General features: G+C 41.3%; 1 pseudogene; it reads left to right on the forward strand.

Moving 5' to 3' along the window:
• Positions 1-182: 182 nt before the first annotated feature.
• Positions 183-1287, forward strand: LOC102427050 (annotated as a pseudogene).
• Positions 1288-9091: the final 7804 nt, after the last annotated feature.

Below are 9091 nucleotides of genomic sequence, written 5' to 3' on the forward strand. Positions count from 1 at the left end.
ATAATCTTTACTCCCTGGAATGGAGATAAGAAACACCCTAACCTTTGGAATAGAAATTGATAGGATTAATATCAAGTGGTATAATATAGATGTAATAAGACAATAAAACACAGAACTTGGAGGCAGCGGTACGGTGGGAGCCTAAGCAAATCTTTTGGGCAGAGCCGCTGCGCTCTGGTCTAATGTCGGAAACCGGTGAGGAGCAGCTCATGGAGACGACGGGCGCCACCGAGAACGGGCACGAGGCCGCCCCTGAAGGTGAGTCACCGGCCGGGCCAGGCAGCGGGGCTGCAGCAAGCGCTGGAGGCGGGAGCGTGGCACCTCCAGCCCGCAACCAGAACTGCACTGAGGGCGACCAGATCAACGCCAGCAAGGAAGAGGAGGATGCAGGAAAAATGTTTGTTGGTCACCTGAGCTGGGATACCAGCAGAAAGGACCTAAAGGATTATTTTACCAAATTTGGAGAGGTCGTTGACTGTACAATAAAAATGGATCCCAACACTGGCCGGTCAAAAGGATTTGGGTTTATTCTCTTCAAAGATGCAGCTAGTGTGGAGAAGGTCCTCGACCAGAAGGAGCACAGGCTGGATGGCCGTGTCATCGACCCCAAAAAGGCGATGGCCATGAAGAAGGAGCCTGTAAAGAAAATTTTTGTGGGGGGTCTGAATCCTGAAGCCACTGAGGAGAAAATCAGAGAGCACTTTGGCGAGTTTGGGGAGATCGAGACCATTGATCTTCCAATGGATCCAAAGTCAAACAAACGACGAGGTTTTGTTTTCATCACCTTTAAAGAGGAAGAACCTGTGAAGAAGGTCCTAGAGAAAAAGTTCCACACCATCAGTGGAAGTAAGTGTGAAATCAAGGTGGCTCTGCCCAGAAAAGTCTATCAACAGCAGCAGAATGGCTCTGGGGGCTGTGGAAACCGCAACAGAAGGAACCGAGGCCGTGGTGGTGGCGGTGGAAGTGGAGGAGGTCGGAGTCAGAGTTTTAATCAGGGCTACGGCAACTACTGGAACCAGGGCTACGGCTACCAGCAGGGCTATGGGCCCGGCTATGACGGCTACGACTACTCGCCCCATGGCTATTATGGCTACGGCCCCGGATGCGACTACAGTCAGGGTAGTACGAATTACAGGAGGAGCCATCGACGACGTGGTGGCCATCAGAATAACTACAAGCCATACTGAGGCTTCAGCAAGAGTGCCCGTCTGACTGCACACGCTTTGTTTGGATATTGAGTGAACACAAACAATTATGTACCAAATTTAACTTGGCATACTTTCTATGGCCTGTCCCAGGTGCATCTTATTTAAAATTCCCCCCCTGGAAATCACTCTCCTGTTTACTATTTCCAGAGCTCTAGTTGTTTTAGGCCGCGTGTGGTGTCTCAGAGGCCAGAGCGGCTTTGTGGGCTGATTTTATTACCGGGTTACCCAGAACCAGGTGGGAGGGTCAGTTTCCTGCTGCCGCTCTGCATCCTGGACCTGTGGACCCGGTTGTAAAAAAGTCTATCTTAGGAAACCAGTGTCACCCTTTTTCACCTTTTAATTTTATATTATTTGTGTCATACATTTCCTGTAATGGAAGTGTTAATTTTACTGTACTTTTTGGTACCTTTTGGGAATCTAATATATTGTAAGGTATTTTACACGTGGCCTGCTTTTGCCACGACCTGGATATTGAAGCTATCCAAGCTTTTGAAATAAAAATGTAAAAACAACTAAAAAATCAAAATAAAAAAATAAAACACAGAACTTGGCTAGAGAACCTGGCTAGGCTTCTGATCAACTGAACGCTATCTCTGTGTCATTTCTTCTTCGCCGACTCTGTCCACACCTTTGGGAACCCCTGGATCTGCTAGGGTTGGACCCCAACATGGGTATACACATTTGTGTGTGTTCACATAATTATATTCAGTTATGTCCGAAAAGTATATCTAAAATACAGTAGAAAATACTGTATTTTAGTTTCTTTATAATATACAAAAATGAGCACAAAACTAAAAAAAAAAAGAGTTAAAATTTTGAGCTCTTCCACCTCCCTGATTTTTAGGTTGCTCATATTATACCTATACTTTTTCAATCTCATATGCAAATATGAATTACAATATTCTTTTGGAATTGAAAGAAAATGGCCTATCAGAACAGTATGCCTAGAGCATAGCAGACACTCAAGAAATATATTTTTTCCTTCTTTCCTTTCTTACTTCTTCCTTTAGGAGAAGTCACTTTAACTGTGAGTTGTACCCTTGGCATTGAAAACGTATATACAATGTGGCAATTGCCCTTTTCAACAGATGTAACCTTTTTTATAAACACTAATGGTTATCTAGATCTTAAGGGGAGAAAGTTAGAACTGAGACAGCAAGTAACTGTCTTGCAACTTATGAAGTTTATCCATGTGTTCATCCAACTCCTCTGAAAAACGGATGCCAAGATAGAATTAAATAGATAAGAAATGAATTAGGGAAAATGCTTTGAAATAAAATGGATGTGATACTGGGAGAGCCTGAGAGAACTGGTGAATCATGATGCAAGTTTGACCCTTATTGAAGGAGAGACAAGGAAGGAAGGAAAGGAAGAAAAAAGGAAATAGGCTGAATGGAAGGAAAGAAAGCCGAGCAGAAGTAACTTAGACCAGTGTGCAGTTCTAGTGAAAGTTAGGCAAGGAAACGGAAACATTATTGAGCCCAAGCCACCATCAGAGGAATCCAGCATCTCCCAGGAGCACTGGGAAGAACAACCTCAGTGCAAATGCAGTGATAAATTTTTAATTATTATTTTAAAGTATGTTTTATTGATTTTAATTATTATTTTAAAATATGTTTTTATTGAGTTTAGAGACAGAGATGAAGAGAGGAGAACCATGGATTGGCTGCCTCCTGCACATTCCCTATTGGGGATCCAGCCAGCAGCCTGATTAGAAATCCAACTGGCAACCTCTAGGTGCATGGTATGATGCTCAACCAACTGGGTCACACCACCCAGGGCCCAAAGATGTATTTTAAAGCACAGAAGCTGGTTCCCTGAAATAGAGGATCTGATAAAGTCAAAATTCTCATGTGACCCAGGTAGGTGAGAAAGAAACAATAGGTGTGCAGTTATCATGATGAAAGCACTTTGATATACAGTTGACCCTTGAACAATGTGAAGGTTAAGGACTCTGACCACTCCATGCAGCCAAAAATCCTCATATAAGCACTAGCTGGTTTGGCTTAGTGGATAGAGAGTTGGCCTGTGGACTGAAGAGTCCCAGGTTCAATTCCAGCCAAAGATACGTGCCAGGGTTTTGGGCTTGATCCCCAGTAGGGGGTGTGTAGGATGCAGCCAATCAATGTCTCTCTCTCATCATTGATGTTTCTATCTCCTCCCTTCCTCTCTGAAATAAATAAAAATATATATTTTAAAAATCCTCATATAAGTTTTAAATCCCCCAAACTCAACAGTAGTCAGCCTTTTGCACCTTTGGATTTTGTATTTGCAATTCAGCCAACTGCATATGGAAAGCAGCATTTTTTATCTATGATTGGGAAACCAAGGATGTGGAGGGCTGATTATACTAATAGCCTGTTGAGTGGAAGACTTACCAATACATACATTACATTAATGCACATTTTGTATGTTATGTGTATTATATATTGAAGTATTACAATAAAATAAGTTAGAGAAAAGAAAATGTTATTAAGAAAATTTTTAGAAAAGAAAATATATTTACATACTGTATTTATTGAAAATATATATGCATATAAGCGGACCTGTGTAGTTCAAACCCATGTTGTTCAAGGGTCAACTGAACATAGTCAAACTCCTCAGCTCTTAAGTAACTCTTTTAATTGATGATACAGTATCTCACTATATGTGGTTTCTGGATTATGTGCAACCCACATATTAATGTATGGAGTTGTTGTCAATGTCACTGAAGTAGAGTTAGAAATAGGAAGTATTTCAGCCACTAAGTGTCATAGAATTTAAATGGATATAGTTCGGTGTTGTGAATAGTGATAGAGAAAATGGATTGGAATCCTAGCTCTACTATTTGACTACGTGACTCTGGGAAAAGGACAACCTGAAAATGACAACCTGCCTAAATTTCTGTGTCTTTACAAATAGGGCATGATGATACCTACTTTAATCGGGCTTTTCAAAAATTAAATTAGTGGTAAATGCCAAGAAATTAGTATTTATTGACAGATTGGTCTATGCCAGACACTGTTGAAGATCTTTACATTTATTAACTTATTAATCTTCCTACCAAACATATGGAATAGGATAGTTGTTCTTGTTAACAATAATTTTTAATATTTTAAAACATTTAACAGGTAAGCAAGCTGAGACTCAGAGAAGTTGATGCTAATTCTTGTTAGTGACAGAGCTAGAATTAAATGCAGGAGTTTGCCCCTGTCCCTCCCTCTAACCACTATTCACACTGCCCCGCCTCACTAATACCCTAATGTCCACATTACATCCTGATCCTGACCCCATGATGGGATGAAGAGGATGTGATAGATATCTCCAGGGGAGGAGCTAGTTTTAGCACACATGTTTTCCCCCAGAATGCTTGGAACCTTGCACTAGATCAACATAATGCCCCGGACCTTCAAACTCCAAGAATCAGATGCTAGTCTGTAACAAAGGTTGAAAATCATTATTAGACTAGAGGCTCGGTGCACGAATTCATGCATGGGTGGGGTCACTCGTCCTCACTGAATGGGTGGAAATTTTAGGCCCTAAAGTCTAAACTGGTGCCTCAGGAACTGACACAGTGGAGGGAGAAATGGGGGCCTTCTGCTTCCACCTGAAGAGTTCAGCATTATGTTTTGTGTCTCTGGGAATTAATACCAACTCCCATCTCTGTTAGGGTGAAAAGGAAGAGATGAAGAGCTCCAAGTGGATTTGGTCATGATGGACTGGACCTGAGATGGAAACACATCGTGACTCTTTATATGGACCCAGGAGAGTGTAATGAGTGTGGGGGTGTGTGCACTTGCCTACCCAAACACCAGTTCTTGTGAGTTGACACTGGTTTATCGCACACTTTCAGGAGCACTGTGTGATAGCTGGTGTTTCCGCAGCTGTCCCTCTGCAGCAGTGAACAGTGTAGGCCACAGAGAGAGCACAGTCACCTCTGAGCTCCCAGGTGGTTTGTTTGAGGAGTTACTTGTGTCATGAAAGTCCCTGGTGCCCAGGAAGCTGTCAGTCTATTAAAGCAAGGGAAAGAGAATTAGTAACACCCTCTTACTTCCAGGGTATAATAACCTGCCCTATAAATCTGCCCAAGCCCTGTTGTTAATCTTTAGCCTATGTGGGAAGCAACTGCTGTTATTGATGCTGCATTAAGAATAGGGCACTCTATTACTTTGGAAGCCATAAAATAACCTCTCTAGATAGAAGTGAGGCTAATTCTCCAAGACCATTGGATGGATACACTTGGCTGGTTGCCCTCCGCCCTGTGACTGGTTCGAAAGCAGAATGGTCATCCAAAGGAGCAAGTTCAGTTCTAAATGATTGGCGCTTCAAATGCACCCTCATAAAATATGTCTTCGGCGCTGCAGCAGAGAGCTGATGTACAGCAGGCAGTCTTTCCCAAATGAGACCCACAGAGCCGACGTCTCGCAGGACTTTTGTAAAAGTGAAAACCACAAAAATTATTCTAAGGTCAGAGTTTAGGAATCTATATTGAACAGGTTTAAGCCAATTACTATAAAATTACTGGGCTTTTTGGTGAATCTCTAGGACATATATGACAGACTGTATTTCCCGCATGGGTTTGATCATGAACAAACCCTATCATTTCCTTACAAAGGCACCAAATAATGTGTCTTGGCTTGTGTGTTATTTAGAAAACAGATTGAAGTATATTTTCTGTACCAATATGAATCAGCCATTGTTTTATACTTCTGTGGCTATTTGAGTCTTAACAGAGGAAGCGTTCTGCAGATTACTTCTCATCAGATATCATTGCACATCATCTAAGTCAGAGCCCTCCTACCCCTGATGCATGGGTAAACAGTTTTCAGTTTGTGGCAAAGGTCTGATTGTGCCCATAGGCATAGACTATTTAATTATCCAGGAACAAACTACTGGCGTGAGGCAATGGTCACCAACTGGTCAGCATGGGTGTGACCTCCTGGTATAAGGATTTACGTTTCCATATTCTCTCAGGCATTTGGCGCCACATCCTCAAGCGTCTTTCAATAGGTGACTTTTCTGGATGTGAAATAAAATGTCTTTAATTATGAGAGAGGAAGAAAAGGCAGGAGGAGCAAGAGAGCCTGGCCATCTGGATATGTTGGTCTACATGATTATTCATAAGGAGATTCAAATAAACAGATGCCGTGGATAGTAATTAAACCCTTCTTGTGTTCTCCCTGGAATGTAAAAACAGTGTTTCTTTAGATGACAAAGGATCTGTGTCACATATTCAAGGGTAATCACAGAAAGAATAAATAATAACCCTGTTAATCATCAGAGCAAAGGAGCATTTTTGGCAGCCACACTTTCTCAAGGTGATCATGTCTTCTTTAGACACAGAGCCAACTCACCTTTATGAAACACTTGTCAGACCTCAAACGGTTCAGCCACATGCCTACTCTCAGGCTTCTAGCAATTAGCTGGTGTCCCTTTGGTCTCAAGAAAACTATTTTTGTGTCCCTTTAGGTAGTTCCGCCACCTAAGAGGTGGAGTTGTATCCGCCCCCAAGGGGTGCTCAGCCGGTTCTCTGAGAGCTTTTTGAACTTGCAGAGGCTGGCCGTGCTGGAGAGAACGGTGTTCTTTGCCTGAACTGAATATATAGGGAAGCTGGTAGCAAGTCTGCACTCTTGTTTCTTTTTCATGTCCCCGGAAAGGCAGGTCACAAGAGAAGGATTTGCTGCTTGGGACACAATGAGGGACAACCTTTTCCGATACCTCCATGCACACAACTCTCTCCATTTGACCAGAGACAAACCAGCCACAGGCAGTGTCCCTCCATTTGGTAGCTTCAGGCAGCATTTTGGACAAAGAGGGGGAAATGTAGTAGTGACATTATATGGGAAAGTACTGAATAATGTCCTTTCTTTTCTTTCTTTCTTTCTTTCTTTTTTTTTTGTTAATCCTCACCCGAGGATATTTTTCCATTGATTTTTAGAAAGAGTGGAAGAGAGAGAGAAAGACAGAGAGAAACATCTCTGACATTGATTGCTTGCCCTTGACGGGAATCAAACCAGGACCCTTTGGTGTGCAGGCCGACACTCTATCCACTGAGCCAAACCCACTAGGGCTGAATAATCTTCTTTCTTTGTCTCATGATTTTTAGGCCATGTTTTGAAAATGTACTTTCCAGTTGGTATCTCATGAAATTTAGGTAAGATTCATTCAATAACCATTTCTTCATGAGCTACTAGGTCTTGCATATATAGAAGTGAGTAAAACAAGACAATAATCTACAGCCCCATTCCTGAGTCCATGGATAGGTGCATGCTGTTACTTTATAAACAATATCAGCTAATGCTTACTGAGTGCATACAATGAATCAGGAACTATTCTAATAAAATTGCACTTGTTCATAAATCTCACACCCACCTCATGAATTGGAACTATTTTATGGTCACTGCCATTTTAAGGATGAGGAAATAAGAACATTTAGAGACAAACTGCCCAAAATAAGACAATTAGTAAGTAAGGGAACCTGAATTAAACCAAATAAATCTGAGTCCAGAGCCTAGCGCTCCATGGCTGTGCTTATTTCTCACCCTCAGCGCTCCACCAATAGAACTTGTTACTGAGATGGAGTCATGCAGACCTCCCTGACGTTGAAGCTGTATTTGCCAAATATGTCGTCCCTTCCTTTGCCTCTGACATAATCTTGGAAGAACATGCATTCTCCATGAGGCTTCCTAAAACAAGTTCATAAATGTCTTCAGGAGAGGTGCTATACACAACAGCAATTAAAATCACAACAAGTGGGGTTTCAGTTTCTGTGTGGCCATACTCAATAGTGGACTCGTTTGCTAAGGCTGCCATAACAAAACCTTTATAAAAACCTATTTAGGGTTTACCTGTTCTCTTTATCTGTAGTTTTTGTTCTCAGACCTGTTTAAGACCTTCTCCTTTTGCCCGCTCTGTTACTCCTGTTGACTGAATTTCCTGGACCCTTTCACAGTGAGACTGCCACTTTGACACTGAGATCCTCCTCAAAGAAGACCCCTCACCGCGACCTCAGGCAGGAAGTCTACGCTGCCTGCCGGGGTGTCCAGCCCTTCCCCAGCAGTTCCAGCCCCACTCACTCCAGTTTCCTTCTGGTTTTCATCTGATTGTTTTATATTGTTTAAATACATTTGAAACAATACTCTATTTGAAATTATTTTACATGTGAGATGTGTGTCTCCTATCCCCATTTATTTATTTCATGAAATCACTTATTTATATAAGTATAAATTATATATTTATTTAATATCAGGTTACGATCCAATACTTTGTCATTTATTTTTATCCTAAAATTGTTCCAGCTTTGGCCATTGGAAAATATTCCAAGTTGCCTTGTATTTTCTATCACTTCTTTACTTTCTGGTCTAGAAGATGCCCAGGAGCACTTTTTATATTTCTGCCCCAATCCTAAAACCCCCAAGCCCTGGTTTCTTTTACTGAAAAATAGCATTATAAATCAAGATCTGTCCATTGGACATGGTCATTGCTACCCAGGTGTCATTGATTCTAGGATCTTTCAATAGATAGAGCAAGGCAATATATGTATGTATATTAACCTGTCCACACACATTATGTCTATAACGATATCTATCATTCTGTACCTATAATATGTATCTAAACATGAGTCCATTATGATGTTACTGAGTCTTAACCTATGTCTTTTTCCCTTGATTATCTGCAACTTCAGTCTCAAATAGTGAGAAACATGACTCCCATCTATTTACTTGTTTGTTCAACTTCAGTATATTTGCAAAGCAGTTTCAGAATTTTTAATTCATATGCCCATGATATGCACCTTTACAAAGTAGAGTACAGTGTTTATGAGCACATCCATCATTGTCTTTTTAGTCTTAGAGTTTCCAGTTAAAGAATCTGTTTTCCAAAGTTATTTAGGTCAGAAACTTTTT

This window comes from Myotis lucifugus, unplaced genomic scaffold, assembly GCF_000147115.1.
Source record: "Myotis lucifugus unplaced genomic scaffold, Myoluc2.0 scaffold_224, whole genome shotgun sequence".
Lineage (NCBI taxonomy): Eukaryota > Metazoa > Chordata > Mammalia > Chiroptera > Vespertilionidae > Myotis > Myotis lucifugus.